Raw genomic sequence first — 15099 nt, forward strand, 5'->3', positions numbered from 1 at the left:
CTGAGATTTCACATGCCTTTTTCACTGTGTCGACATTTGCACTGATAGCCATGGTGGGTAAAACAAGGCAGTGACACCAAATTAAACGTGTCGTCCTCGTATTCTTCACTGCCGCACGTTCAAAGGAGAAAAAAAACTAATTTCACTTAAGAAATCTCTTAATGAAGCATTACAAGTTATTACTGAACCTCAACCTTTACAATATAAAGTACACATCTTTATAACGCTGTGAAGTGATGAAATGGAAAGTACTCATAAAACATGTGGGGGCATGAAAATGCACCCCCCAGACCAGCTGGGGGAGCAGCTGCGTCCTCTGGACCCAGCACCACATTTGTGCCAAGGCCACGTGTCCCCGGTCTGCTCCCAGCCGATGCCCGAGCACAGTGGGTGCACTAGTGCAGTGCACTGGTGCAGTGCACTCCTTCTTGGGAGACGGGGGGCTCCTATGCCAGGTAACTTTGGCTTGGGGACTCCTATGCCAGGTAACTTTGGTTTGAAGACTCCTCACTGGCCTGGCTGACGCTTTACTGAACTACACTGTAATCCGAGACTTTTCCCACCGACCCTCCTTCCTTTCCTCTCCCTCCCGCAGTCAGGCCAGCGTCAGGGTCTAAAGAATCCCCTTACCTTCCCTGGCTCCCATCCCCTTTTCCTTCTCAGGTGTTTCCCCACCATCCACATTTCATCTCGCCTTGGTATCTGTTTCTGGGAGGGTCTATATGCAATTCGGCATCACAAAACATCACAATCGTCTCAAGAGAAACACTCATGTGATTGTTGGAGCCATGAGCTAAGCTAAGCACTTTTTTCCGTGGACTATCATTTTGGCTGAAAAGAATGACTGACGAGCAAACTGCGGTTATCCGGACTTGGTGTTCGTCAGACTTCTCCTCAAAAATGAATGAAGCGAGCTTGCCATTTTAAAGGAAACAAAGGACAATTTTGTTATCAATGATAAAATTTGAGTTTTGAAGCAAAAATCAGAATTGTGAAATTTTGTATTCTCTACCATGAGCTTAACAAGCCTTCCAATGCTTACAGGTTTTTCTGATGAGGTTGGTGGTGATACTAAAGAATGTGACTTTGGGATATTGCGTAATGAAATGCATCAATGTAGAAAACGAACCAAGATTTTTCAAATGACCAATCCATGCTGTTTTAAAATCAGGCATGGGTAAAACATCTGTCCAAAGTGCTGGACAGATCAATGAATTTTAATGTAACAGAGTATGGAAGTGTCATTGGCATGGTTTCAGATTCCACATTGAAACTACCCTTTAAGAAAGTACCATTTTTGAATTTTGGTGTAGTATCAAAAAAACATAACCACAATTATCTGGAAAAATTATTAACATATTTCTCCCTTTTCTACTACATATCTGTGTGAGGCCAACATACTGCAACAGATTGAATTCAGGAGTAGATATGCAAACCCAGCCATCTTCTTTTAAGCCTAAGATTAAAGAGGTTTGCAAAAATGTATCAACAGTTACACTCTCCTTAGTAAATACATTTTTTTGGAAAAGATAATGTTCTCATGTTATTTATGTTACCATGTACTAAGTTTGTTATTGTTATTTTAAATTATGGGGGTTTTTTAGTTTCTCAGTTTTATTTTCTACTACAGTTAAATATTGACAGCTGTCATGCATGTAAACAAAAGTTCTCTGACGTCCTCAATTATTTTTAAGAGCTATTGGAGAGCTTCTGCTCATACGCGTAGGCGGCCAGCTGTCCTTTTGTCATTATGTTGCAAGAGTCTCTGAAAAGGAAGCCAAGCAGAACTGAAAACCGAGAGAGTCAGAGTTCAGATATATACAAAGATTAGGAACAAATTTCTAAGTGAGTGTGCAGGCAACCCTAAAAAAGACTTTCCAGCTATTTTTTCTGTTTGTTTGTTTCAGCCACACTGAGTTGGGTTATCACGTGCATCCAAGGGTGCTGACCAATAGCCTCATCTACCTGATGGGCTGGCCCAGGCTGTCTGTCCTTGGCTCATGCCTAGACTGAACACCCTCTGGACATTGTACTGCCAGTTGATTTTAATTGATCAATGTTTGATTTTTGTAGACATGTCTACAAAATGTGACATGTCAACTAGTTAGTCTCCTATAATTCAACTCATCTTGTATGTATATATTTTATTTCAATGTGGGGTTATCATAATGTAAATGAGGACCTCTAAACCCTGGGGACTCTTCAAACACCCCCCAAATTATCCTCTCGATTCATCACCATTGACTTTATCATGGGCCTGTATAACACATCAACGGTAGCAGGACCCCCGCCCCATTTACCCTGCCCCCTCGCACCATCCCAGTACAAACTTTAATATGCACATGAGTCACCTAGGGACCCTTTAAAATGCAGCAAGTCTGGGGTAATACCTGGGATTGTTCATTTTTTAACGAGTTCCCCAGATGATGCCTTTACTTCTGGTCTGTGAACGGCATCAGGAGCAGTGAAGCAGGAAGCCTATATTGCACTCGGGTTTGACATTTGTAGTTTGTACTCTTCCTTAGGAGTCCCCAAAGTCCAGCACATGTCATGAATTGCCATTCTGTTCATCCATGAACTTTTAATTGTGCAAGGTTTGAAACTGATGAACGGTATAAGCCACTTATCCAGTGACAATCTGGTTGATAGCCTACCATCCCCCATTTTAAAAATCAGAGTAGTGGCCCTGGCTGGCATAGCTCAGTGGATTGAGCACAGGCTGTGAACCAAAGCATCACAGGTTCGATTCCCAGTCAAAGCACATGCCTGGGTTGCAGGCCATGACCCCCAGCAACCGCACATTGCTGTTTCTCTCTCTCTCTCTTTCTCCCTCCCTTCCCTCTCTAAAAATAAATAAATAAAATCTTTTTTAAAAATCAGAGGAATGGATGCACTTAACATAAGAAGTCCAATAGTGCTAGAAGATTTGTAATAAAAATGGCAGTTTCCTGGGCTCCCCTGCTTACCCTTCCCCCCACAACCTCCACCCAGCTCCCGACCACTCCCCGCTGTTTCAGCTTTCCTTCTGATGTCTGCCTCTGTATTTTGAAATACTGTGCACACAGTGCATCCATTCTTGGCGAATGCACTTTAGACACTATCCACTGACTTCCCAAACTGATAGATGAGAGTCTCAGCTTGCTTATAGGATACCTTCCCAAGCTCCTTTCCTCTCATTCTAAATCCATACTCATGTTTTTGTGAGTATAGATAAAAAGATATAAACTGCTCATGAGAAAAGTAGCAAACTCTGATTCCATCACCTTTCTTATGCTTTTTGGTAGTTAATAATTACCTTTTTGTTGTTGTTAGTGCCCTTTGACCCCATAGATAGGTCTTCCCAGTTCTGTAAACAGATTTTTCCACAGAGTCGGATACATCTCATGGTGTTTTTGTTTGTTGGTTTTTGTTTTTGCTTGGAGCTTCCCTCCAGGACTCTTTCCCCACTTCAGCCACTTCATCCGGTTTCAGTTGGAACCAGCTGCCCCGTGGACATACTGCACAGCTGTTGTCCTCAGCCTGTCACTGCCATCGTCCCAGACGCCCTTGGAGTCCCTCCTGTGTTGCATCTCCTATTCCCTGCAGCCTGTATCTTCCTCTTTGTTTATTTACTTTTGTTTTCAATAGAGCACACATTCAAATAATTCCTGACTAACATGGGAGGTAATATTTGGGGGGTTTTGCAACCCTTGAAACAGCTTTACTCAACTCTCGAAACTGATCAGGAATCTGGCCAGGCAGAGATTTCTGGGTTGAGAATCATTTCCACTTGGAACATCAGAAGCATTGCTGCATTGTCTTCTAGTTTTTAATGCTGCTTTTGAGAACCCCCATGCCATTCTTATAACTGCTCCTTTGTTTGTGATCTGATTTTTTCCCTGCCTCTGGAACCTTTTAGGGTCTTCTTTATATCCTGAGAGTTTTACACGTCACTGTGTTGTACTTGGTGGGAGTGTGTGTGATAATTAAACTCATTCTGCTGGTTCCTTTGTGCCTGGAGATTCATGTGAATGTTGTGCTTTGCCCTCCTGGCTACCTTCCTTAAGGTTCCTTCTGCAGCCAGCTAGTCAGTCTTCCTAGCTGCTGAGTGCTGTCTCTGGCCTGTTTCATGAGGAGGAGCCGAGTGGCAGGTTGATGATAGCCACGAGCCCTGTGCAGCCCATGCTTTGCCCTGCAGTTATAGAAATCGGGTCCATCAGCCATAATACTCCAGGGCACCATGGAGCTGATGGTCTATGTGAGTCTCACTAAAGCGGTGCCCAACCTTCATAGCTATACCCAGTGGTCCTAAGAGCTGTGCTTCCCAAACTATGTTCCATGTGACCCTTGTGCCATGGGATTCAACTCTCCAAAAGATGCCATAGTTAAGTAAACTTGGGAAGGCTGCATTCTATGAGAGCCCTTCCTTGGAGATTCTCGATGGAATCGGCATAGTAAAGGTTCCAAGGTCTTATAGTAAAGTAACCTGATTAACTTGACTAATCCACTATTTTTCCCAGCTGTTTTACCATGTAATCATTTTAATTTAAGGAATACTTAGTAATATACCATGAAATACTGGACTTTAGCAAATGCCATTAAACAGCACCATAAACTCCATGAGAGCAGAAAGAAACTGTGTCAGCCTTGTTTTGTGCGGTAAGCCCAGGGCTTAATACAGTGTCTGACACATAATAGACCCTTGAAAATAATTTGTTGAATAAATGAATAAATCAGTGATTGACAGATGCGTTTGCAAGTCCCTGATGTCCTTAACACTTTCTATATTTGCAAAAAGTGAGGATCTTTTTATTGCATCACTTATGTCATTTTGCCAGCATTGAATTCTGTGCTGTGATCTGTTGTCTCTTGATCTGTTGTCAAATGATATGTTTTTGAAGATGCAATGAGATTTCAGGCTTTTAAACTTGCTCCCTTGTGCACAGCGCCGGGCAAGCACAACTGTTTCCCATTAACCTGGCCGCTCTGAGGCCCCCCTTCCCGCTGTGGTTTGGGCTGAAGAAGAAGCACAAGCAAGCCCTTCCCAGCGGTTTTCGCGTGGTTGGCAAAGAGCTAACGCCAGCTTTGGAGAAGGAAGGGCGTACAGCCGCTCTGACTCCACTCTGTGATTCTGGGCGGGTTGGGTAATAACGATGCTCCCGGACCTCCTTCTTGGGAAGTTGCCAGGCTCAGCCCACGCATCCTTTTCTGAGATGAAAAGGGCACCGAGAAAGGGAGTGAAAGTGTTCTGGAAACCCCGAGGTTTAGAAAGTGTAGGATCTGGAGGGCTGTGAAAGGAGAGAGAATGTGAGTATCTCTCTTCCTCTGTGTTATCTGCAAGTGCAGGAATGATCACTTACAGCCTGAAGCCAAAGCCAGCCCCCTGCTTATTTTTCTACTGCCTGTGGAAAAAAAAATTAAAAGAATAACATTTTATGATATGTGAGAATTATATGAAATTCAACTTTCATTTTCAAAGATGGACTACATAAAACCTCATTACAGATCCGCATTAACAGATGGCCATTTTGCAAAAGATTTTGATGATAGAGGGTACTGACATTGAACCTCATTAAGCCAAATGTCATTCCTCAGAAAAGAATTTTATTCTTCTAATTAGGAGAACTCTATTAATTTTTAAAAAACTATACTTTATTGTAATTATATTTTGAATTTCATTCATAATAATTCATAAGTGTTGTTTTATTTTTTTGCTTTTTAAGTGCCTATGTGATGATAGCCTCTATTTTGCCTCTTGCCTGCAAAGCCTAACGTATTTACAGAAAGAGTTTGCAGACCCCTGCTCAAGTGGATTATCTGCTGCGTTGGAATGCCTTGAGCTGTCATATGGGGCCGGGGAGAGGGGAGTTTAAGTGGTTTCACCCAGTATTCATTCAGTCGACAGGTTTGAATGGGAGCCTCCTAGGGACTAGGTTCTCAGTGTATAATTGGTAGACAAATCTGCCATGGTCACTGCCCACAGGGAGCTTACAGTCCAGGGTCAGGCCATTGGAAATTCACCAGCCTCCGTGAGCATGTCAACAGGATGATGAGTCAAAGTGATACCCAACAACCGGAGTTTTAAATGTGTCAGCTCCTCAGTGGGTCACCTTGGCCAGGGCACAGCTGCCCAGAGTGCTCTGAGAAGTTCCAGGAGGGTGTGTAAGGAAAGCACGATCAGGTGAGCACCATGAGACCAGCAGGGGAGAAGCCAAGTGCAGGAAGGTCAACCAAGATAGGGTTGCTCTGTATATTGGTTCAGGCAAAAAGCCAGAGAGCTGGCCAAAAGCAGCACCTGGAGATGAAAAACAAGGAGACGAGCAAGGCTGCCTGTGCTAAGAGCCTTTTACATTCTCTGCAGGGACACAGGGGTCATCCCCTGGGGAGGCTGAGCGGTTCACAGACTCGCAAATTTGCCTTTCCTTATGGCTGCAGCTTCCACAGGAGTTCACAGGGCGGGGGACTGAAGTGTCCTAGGCAGCTGAAGCCATGACCTTTGGCCCCAGGCAGCAATAGTTGACTGCCTGGTCCATACTTTGTGTTCGGCTTGGCAGGTAACAGAACCTGCTCTTATAAACTGTTCTCCAAGAGAAAGCCATCCCAGATAGGCCATCTACGTGCTTCAGTGATCAACCCCTGGACCTCCCTATGGCATTCTGAGGCTCTAGGAACTGGGGCAAAGGTCAGAAACAGAGCACCTTCCCAAGATCTCCCTGAAGCTCACCATTTGCCCCATGCTGCCAGACACCACCCAAGAAATGGCTCCCAGGCTAGTCGTAGACTTAATTCTGTCTGCCTGGAAAGAGAAGGTAGAATCCTGTAAGCTATTCTGTGAACCCCTACACCCGGGAGCAGCCTGGCAGCATGGAAAGAACGTGGGCCTTCAGGCCGTCGGAACCTGCTGGAGTCCCGGTGCCACCACTCAGTAGCACCTCTGTCGTTTGACCTTGGCAAGGGACAACTCTATGTGTGTAGAGAAGATAATACTTGCACCTGTTTAAAAGATATGTAAAAAGAAAAGTCCTCTTCTTTGACCAACCAAATTCTCTTCCCTATACACACAGTATTAATGCTTTGGTTCAAATACTTTCATACTTTTCCCCAGGTTTATACTGACACTGATAGCTGTGCGTGGACACATACGCATATGTTTACAACCCAGATTTTATTGCATGTATTGGTCTACAACTCGATTTATTTCTGTTCAGCAACCTATCACATACAGTATTTGAAGCCCACACATATAAAATATTACTCTTCTTGACCAGCTGCATGTATTCCCCAATACGGGTATGAGGTAACTACTGCAGCCCACTGACGGGGATTTAGCTTAGTGCAAATGTTTTCTATTACAGGCCTTGCTGCCACGGACATGCCTGTTTATAAATCTATGTTGTTACTCCTGTAGGAGAAAATCCCGGGAGTGGGACTGTTGGATAAAAAGTACATACGTTCAAGGTACACACTTTAGATCCTACCGAGTCACCCTCCTCCCCAAGTGGCGCTAATTAACACTTGCACTCACAGTGTAGGAGAGCATGCATGTCTACACATCCTGGTAAGCACGGGCATCTGCCAGTTTTTAAGTTTCTGCTTTTCCCTGACAACAGGGAAGTGGAACATCTTTTTATATTTATTGGCCATCTGCCTTTCTTGCATGAATTCTTTGTTTATATTCCTTGCCTATTTTTCTGCTTGGCGGTTTGAGCTGTTCCTGTTTGCAGGCTTTTTTTTTTTTTTTTTTTTTTTTGTACATTAAGCGTGGACATCTGTTGGCAGAAAGAAAGGACACTGTGTTTTGAGGCACCTTGGGCTGGGTGCAGGGTGCTGGGGGCATGCACTAGGTGCCAGAGGTCTGTGTTTGATGTTAGGGTATTAATCCTCCGTCGGCAAATGTTTTGCCCAAGCCTGTTTGCTTTTAAACTTTATGCTGTCTTTTATCATGTAGGAACTTTAAATGTTTCCATACTCAAATACGTTATTTTTTTCTTTCTGGCTTCCGGGTCCCCTGTCTTGCTTAAGAAATCTTTCGCATCCTGATGTTACATAAGTAGCTGACCCTGTTTTCTTATACTTTCGTGGCTTCACTTATTTACGCTCATATCTTTCGTATCTCAAGAATTTGTACTTGGAGGAGATGAGGAATTTATGTTCTCACAATAGACGGTGTGTTTCTGAGGTTTTCTTCTCTCATCACTCTGAGTGTATTAAGGAACCCGTAATTTTCTGAGTAACAAAGGCCAGTGTGCGGTGTGATCCTATCGACATACTCATTTACATGAATAATTGTACAAGTTGTTAATACTGGTTATTAATATAAATGTTAATATTGGTTATTCCTGTGTAATAGAATTACAAATGCTTTTAATTTCTCTCTTCTCATCAGCATTTTCTTGTTTTTCTTCATAAATGAGTATTATTTGTGCACTGGAACATATTTAAACATAACAGTATTGGCAATAGTGCTATTTACCTCATACTTCATGTGTGACCTATGCCCTCTCCTTGAAAAGTAAATAGTCTGTAAGCTTCTTGAAAGCAGCCCCATGCTTCTTGGGGGCCCCTCCCTCCCATGTGCCTAGCACAGGGCCTGACCAGCTGCAGAAGTGTGTGGTTCAACAGGTTAAATTTCTCTACGAGGCCACAGAATTCACATAGACATGAAGACTACAGCTCCACTCCTTGAAAAGGACATTTCTTCTGGTCAGAGATTATATTTGCTGGCTCCCCGTCTCCCCCCACCCCTCCGCCCGCGGTGGGCATGCCAAGCTGTTGGGAAAAGGTAACAATGGAAACGCGACTAAAGGCAAAGCAAATTTAGGTCCTAAGCCAACCCATCAACACTCGTATCTGTTGGGATAATTCTAAACAATCGGCCTTCAAAAATAATTTGAGACCAAAGGGATTACCGCCCCCCCTCCCCCCCACCGCTATCCCAGTGGCTAATTTGGATAGTATCTTGTACCTTTGTAGTAGCTTCTGCATTCCTAGTATTCAATTGGAGACTTGGGTCAGGGCAAAACGCCGATTTGCAGAGAATAGGTGTGACTGTGCCCACTGAGCACCTGTGGACTATATGTGTCTTTTCTGACGTCTGTATGTTCAGGATACTGGGACACTTCCCCCTTTAAGCACCAAGGCTTTATTTACTTGAAACATTGGGAAAGTAGTTTTTCTAAAATAATATTCTGTAAAGCCCTGCCTTACTAAACAGTAGATTTGGAGTACTGTCATTTGAAATTTCCCTGGAAAGTCCTTGTAAGTGTCACTTATCACACTAGACTGCTGGGCAGGACGGCCATTGGAGCTATTGACATATGTAAGCATATTTGCCCTAGTACCAAATGGCTTGTGTTGCTTTTAAAGATCTTGTTTCTACCATAGTTTCTCTCTCTCTTTCTCTCTCTCTGTCTCCTCTCATCCTCGCCTGAGGACATTTTTTTTTCCATTGCCTTGAGAGAGAGGGAAAGGAAGAGAGAGAAACATCGATGCCAAAGAGAGGAATCAATCTGCTGCCTCCCCTACATGCCTGGAGCGGGGATTATACACACCCACGCCTGGGCTCTGGACAGAGCCTGCAACCCAGGCAGGAGCCCTGATCGGGCATCGAACCTGCAACTTTTCGGTTATGGGGAAACGTTCCAATCACCTGAGCCATACCAGCCAGGGCTTTCTTTCTCTTTCCTCGCTCTCTTGGTTGCCTTTTGTGTTTCTGTCAGGCCACGGTGTGCCTACCTCTAGAAGACCAACTCCCTGCTAATCAGTTGTTTGTCATCTGTGGTAGGCCCGGAAGCCAGACAACCAAGCATATTCTCATTATGTATCAGCTAAGGAAGCACAGGTTCCAAGAGAAGATCTAAGGCAGGGGTGTCAAGCTCATGTTCACCGGGGGCCACATGGGCCTCGAGGTTGCCTTCAAAGGGCCGAATGTAATTTCAACTCCTTAACTGTTAAGGAGTACCATATTTTTCTGACTATAAGACGCACCCCCTCCCCCCCCCCCATTTGGGAGGAAAATGAGGGTGCGTCTTATACTCAGAATGTAGCTTACCTGGCTTGCTGTGTGTGTGGGAGGGGGTGGAGCCGGTGGGGGCGGGGGGGCGTTGGCAGTCTATCTTATTTATGTTATTAAACATTTTACCACATTTTTTGCTTCAAAATACTTTTTCCTATTTCTCTCCTCTAAAAACTAGGTGTGTCTTACAATCTGAAAAATTCGGTAGTTACATTTATGCAGTCCTGAAGCTATTTCGGCCCTTTAAGGCAACCACAAGGCTGATGTGGCCCCCGGTGAAAAGGAGTCTGACACCCCTGCTCTAAGGGGCTTTTCTCTGAGGAAAGAATGAAACAGCCTGACAGGTGAAGTCATTTCTTTTGATTCCTCAGAAGTCTTGGAGGATGCTCTCCGTGATTTTCACACCAAGGGACGTGTTGGCCCCACCTTACAGGTAGGAGATGGATGCCAGTGAGACAAGGGGACTCGGTCCCACGGCAGCTGAGCGGCAGGACAGGCACTAAAACCCAGGTGCCTTTCTCAGCTGCAGGGCCCAGTCACACGTGGCCCCACACTTGCTGTCTTTGATGAACCACGTGGCAGAAGCTCGGCTGCGGCAGGACGCACTGCTGCCTCTTCGGTGTTTCTCACCAGAAGAGCGGGCCAGCTGCAGAGCCTTCCCCTGGGAGGCTTACCCAAACCCACCAGATACCTGGATCTCTTCTGCGGAGGAAGCAGGCCTCTTGGTCATTAGAAATCAGAGCATGGGAAACAGCTGTGTTTACTTTCGGAGGGCTAGTTTATCGCTGCTGGCTCCTGGAGGGGATTGTTCAAGCTTATCCTCTGTAGATAGCGATGTGCTGAGGGCTGCACTGTTCTGACCCAGATTGAAATCAGCTGCAAAACACGTAGTCCTGAGCGAGGATGCACGCGTGCGCGCACACACACTCTGCTTGGGCAACCTAAGCCAACTACAACTTACTGACATCCTTTCTTCAACAGGCCGACTCCTTCCCAGAAGGCCGTGAGCCGAGCCAAGGCAAGCTGGCAGGTCAGCAAAGGTTCCCAGGCACTCTGTTGAGCCAGGACCATCTCCCTGAGCTGGAGACCTGCCTCCTGCCCCACGTGCCTCATTCTCATGACTTCATGCAGGGAGATGGCTGGACGAGGACATGTAGGAGAGAGATGGTGAGCGTCGGGCTAGGAACACTCGGGACCAGGAGCAAAGGACAGCTTTTGACCACTGCACATTTTGTGCAAACCCTGAACCGCTTTATTTAGGGGACAGAGCCCTTGTAAAACTGGTGGAACTTCAGTTTTTCCCTTTTAGAAATTCCAGTCTGGCTGCTCCAGGTGGTGAAGGACTAGCAGAATGTTCTAGGCCCCATGGCTCTGATCCGGCCACTGCCCTTTCAGAAGCATTGGATGGCTTTCAACAGTCTGGCTCCATAAAGTCCAAACTATCGTTCAAGACCCTTCATGGGCTGGTCACAGCCTTACTTCCCTCCCATCCCAGAATCACCTTCTATCTTCTGTCAACATTCACAGTATTTTTCTCTAACCCTTCTAGTACACTTATCACTTTTCATTGCATACTCTACTTATTTTTATGGGTCTTATCATCCCTGACCGTCTAGTCCATGAGCTCCTTAAAGGCAGGGCCTATGCTTATCTTTGTACTCTGAGTCCTTAAAACGGTACAGGCTGTTCTGGGGTACTCAATAACATTTGTCCCATTAAACCAGAAGCAGGGCTGAGTTCACCTTGACAGAGACAACAAGACATCCAATTCTCCACTGTCCATAGTAGGAAGGACCCTTTCACGCCAGCCTGCAGAGAGAACATTTTAGACAGAAACCTCAAAGTTATATTCTGTTTTATAGGAGCTCCCAGCCTCGGCTCCTGGAAATCCAGCTGTCCTGCTGGTTTCCCAGAAATGGGCTCTGGCTGAGGCCAGGGAGGGTTTAGGTACTGAGGCAGGCAATACCTGGCTCCCGTCCCATCTGAGCTCTGTGGCTGGAGAAGCTGTTGATCAACTCTGCCTGGCCCAGGCCTGGCAGCCCAGCTACCGCAGCTGGGTCTTTTCACAGAAGACCTGTGAGGCAGCCATCAGAACATCACACAGAGTCTTTGTCCAGAGGGCTTGGTGTTTTCCAGTGAGAAGTTTGCATTGGTCATGCTGGCAGGGGTGCAGGAAGTAGAATCCTCCAGCCTCCTGCCCACAGGGCACGGCTCCAAGAGGGCAAAGCCTGCAGCTCCCAAGTGGGAAGAGGGCAGAGGCGAGGAGAGGGAGCTTGGACTGAGGGGAATCCAAGCAGAAACTTGGGAGAGAAACGGTGTGGGTGGTATTCAGGACAGTGGATTAGGAACTCCAGGAGAGCTTGAGTCAGATTTTGTGTTGCTAGGCTGCAGCCCGCAGTGGAAGCCGCTCAGGCTGATAGGTCACTTGGGCTCACATCCTGCCCCTCACTGCCTGCAAGGCCTCAGGCGAGTTTTTGATCTTTCTGAGCCTCTGTCTCCTCATCCGCTGTGTGAGGGGTACTAGGAGTGACTATCTTGCTGGGCGTGGTGAGGACCGGACACCCTGGAGTGTGTTGGGCACATGATGATCACCCAGTGACTGGTGGTCTTTATGAATGTGTGTCAACCTGCCCTCAGTTCCCGGATGTATAAATAAAAGGACAGAGCTTCAGGGAACACCAGGTAATGCTGGTGTCGAATGACTGGTGATTGAGAAAAGGAAAGGAAATCATTGTGAGTAGACCCACATTTAGAGGAACTCTGCCCCAGAAACAGTTGGGGGAGGACAATCTGCTTCCACTTAGGGAACAGCCAATGGAAGGACTGTGAAGTTTAGAGCTGTTGATTCATAAATGTTTTAAATTTAGCATGCATGCGTGTGTGGTATGTGCATGTGGTGTGTGATATATGTGTGTGGTGTGTGTGTACAGTATATGTATATTGTGTGTGGTGTGATTTCAGGGAGATTTCACCTTATAACCTGAGACCTTGTCTCTCACCTTCAACACTGCTGCTAAAAAACCAAAATTCAACTGAGTAAATGTGAAAATCCAGTTGGTTTTATGAAGCAATTCATAACAGGGCAGCATCCCATTTAGCAGCCAGAAGGGCTGCTCTGAGGGGCTGTGTGAAGCGGAAGGTGTTTATGGAAGGAAGGGGGGGAAGAAGGAGCAAGGAACAGAAAAAGAAAGGGTTATTTTTAGATGAAGATGTGTTCTTTTGAGGGGAGGGGGTGAGGCAAGGGGTTTTATCATGCAGATTGCCTCTTCTTTTTATGGGGGTGATTGAGGGGTTCCTGACCAGAAAATTCCAGACTGATTGAATAAGATTGTAGTTCTAGGACAGGTTAAAATGACAGTTAGGTTAGGTATTAAATGTAGGTTTGGGCCTATAGCTTTCTCTTTAGCAGTGCTGAATAAAGAAGGGAGGAAAGAAACATTTATTATGTAGATGCTTGAGTATTTTTTTTTTTGCTTAAGCCTCCCAAAGGCTCCCAAACAAAGAAGAAGAAGAAGAAAAAAGGCTCAGAGAGGTCCCTTATCTAAACTCAATCATCTGGTTAATTTCAGAGGCCAAAACTAGACCCCCATCTGCCTGACAAAAGTAGTTATTGTTGACTCGACTCCTGAAAGAAGAAACCCCCACATGCAAATAGGCAGGGTTCTGTTCTGCGTTCTGATAATCAGGCAGCTTTTTTGTGGTGTGTCACCCAAATACCTGTGCTCTGTTCTGGCACCCAGACCTGCAGCTTCCTGTGTAGCACCTTACCACTCTGGTTTCATTTCTGTCAGCTCTTCCTCTGAGCCAGTCCTCACCCCCAGGGGGGCAGGCTCCGTGAGAGCACAAACAGCTCAGGGGCTGTTGAGTCTGGCCCCCGAGGCAGAAATATCAATCCTGCCTCAGCCTCTCAGGCCAGGGTGCTCCTCAGACAGCTGGAATGTTATTCTGCATGTTCTGCCTGGGCTCTGGCTTGGCTGGGATCCCTGGAGAGCTCCAGCTTCCTGCCATTCCTGAGGCCTGAATCGCCACAGTCCCCCTACTTGCCATGTTCTCTGCAAAGCCAGGCTTTGACCACAAGCACTGAAGCCCAATTGTTGACATTTATTCTCTGAGCAACTCTGCAGCCCCAGCGAACGACAGGCAGGCAACTGCTGGGCTAAACCAGGAAGTGAAATCCCCCTGACGCTCCAGACAAACTCCTGTGCAGAAAATCAACCTTGTATTTCTTCCTTTATTCTGTCCCCAAATGTTATTGATGAGCATTTACTGTGCCCGATGCAGGGATTGGACATTTACTTATTTATTTACTTGCCTTTCAGGGACCTACAGTCCAGTGGGGAGCCAAGAGGAACACAAAGAGCTGAGCCCGAAGACCAGCAGGAGACCAGATGGGCATATCAGACTCTGCCCTGGATCAGGAAAACCTTCCCATGGGAGGTGTTGTTTTATCCAAACCCGAAGGGCCATAGAATTTAATAAAGAAACATAACATCAATAGCAACCAAGATATTTTTTTATTAATTAGGTGCTTATAATATGTCGGACATCCTGCTGAGTGTACTTTACAAACATTATTTGTGAACCACAGCCCCGCTGCAATAGGTGCTGCACTGATCCAGGTGATGTTACAGGTGAGGGCACCGAGGGTCAGAGAAGATGCAGGAAACTAGCTCAAAACTGGGGAACAGAAGAGCCAGCATTCAAACCCAGTTTTGGTGATTCTGGAGCCCAGGCTGTTCTACTTTTTAGTAAGGTTCAAACATGACAGTAATATAAACAGGTGTGTGCTGAGAAGTCTGCCTCTCTTCTAGTCCCGGCATGCCTCGTGTCCTCACTGCCCTTATAAAAGTTACATTAGTTGCTTGTATATCCTTTCAGGGTCTCCTTATGCAAATATAAGCAAGTCTGAATAAATATTCTTACAGCTCCCTATTTCTTGTAACATGAGAATAAATGGCACATGATCCCCCTGATCTGTACTTCGTGTGGTCTTGGAGAACCCTCCACTGAAGGACACGGGGATCGTCCCTGCTCTGCCCTGCAGCTGTGCTGTTCTCCGTTTGCCGATCCCAGCCTGTGACCACAGGCCGTTTGCCCTCCCCGGG

The 15099-nt window shown here is 45.9% G+C and overlaps 1 long non-coding RNA gene across 1 annotated transcript; it reads left to right on the forward strand.

Moving 5' to 3' along the window:
- Positions 1-10223: 10223 nt before the first annotated feature.
- On the forward strand, positions 10224-14495 carry LOC123829134. The gene is made up of 3 exons (XR_006787546.1): positions 10224-10427; positions 10976-11161; positions 14314-14495. It is a non-coding gene; the product is annotated as an uncharacterized LOC123829134 (long non-coding RNA).
- The last annotated feature ends 604 nt before the right edge of the window (positions 14496-15099 follow it).

Source organism: Phyllostomus hastatus, unplaced genomic scaffold (assembly GCF_019186645.2).
Source record: "Phyllostomus hastatus isolate PE091 unplaced genomic scaffold, TTU_PhHast_1.1 phas_scaffold_1066, whole genome shotgun sequence".
NCBI classification, from domain to species: Eukaryota; Metazoa; Chordata; class Mammalia; order Chiroptera; family Phyllostomidae; genus Phyllostomus; species Phyllostomus hastatus.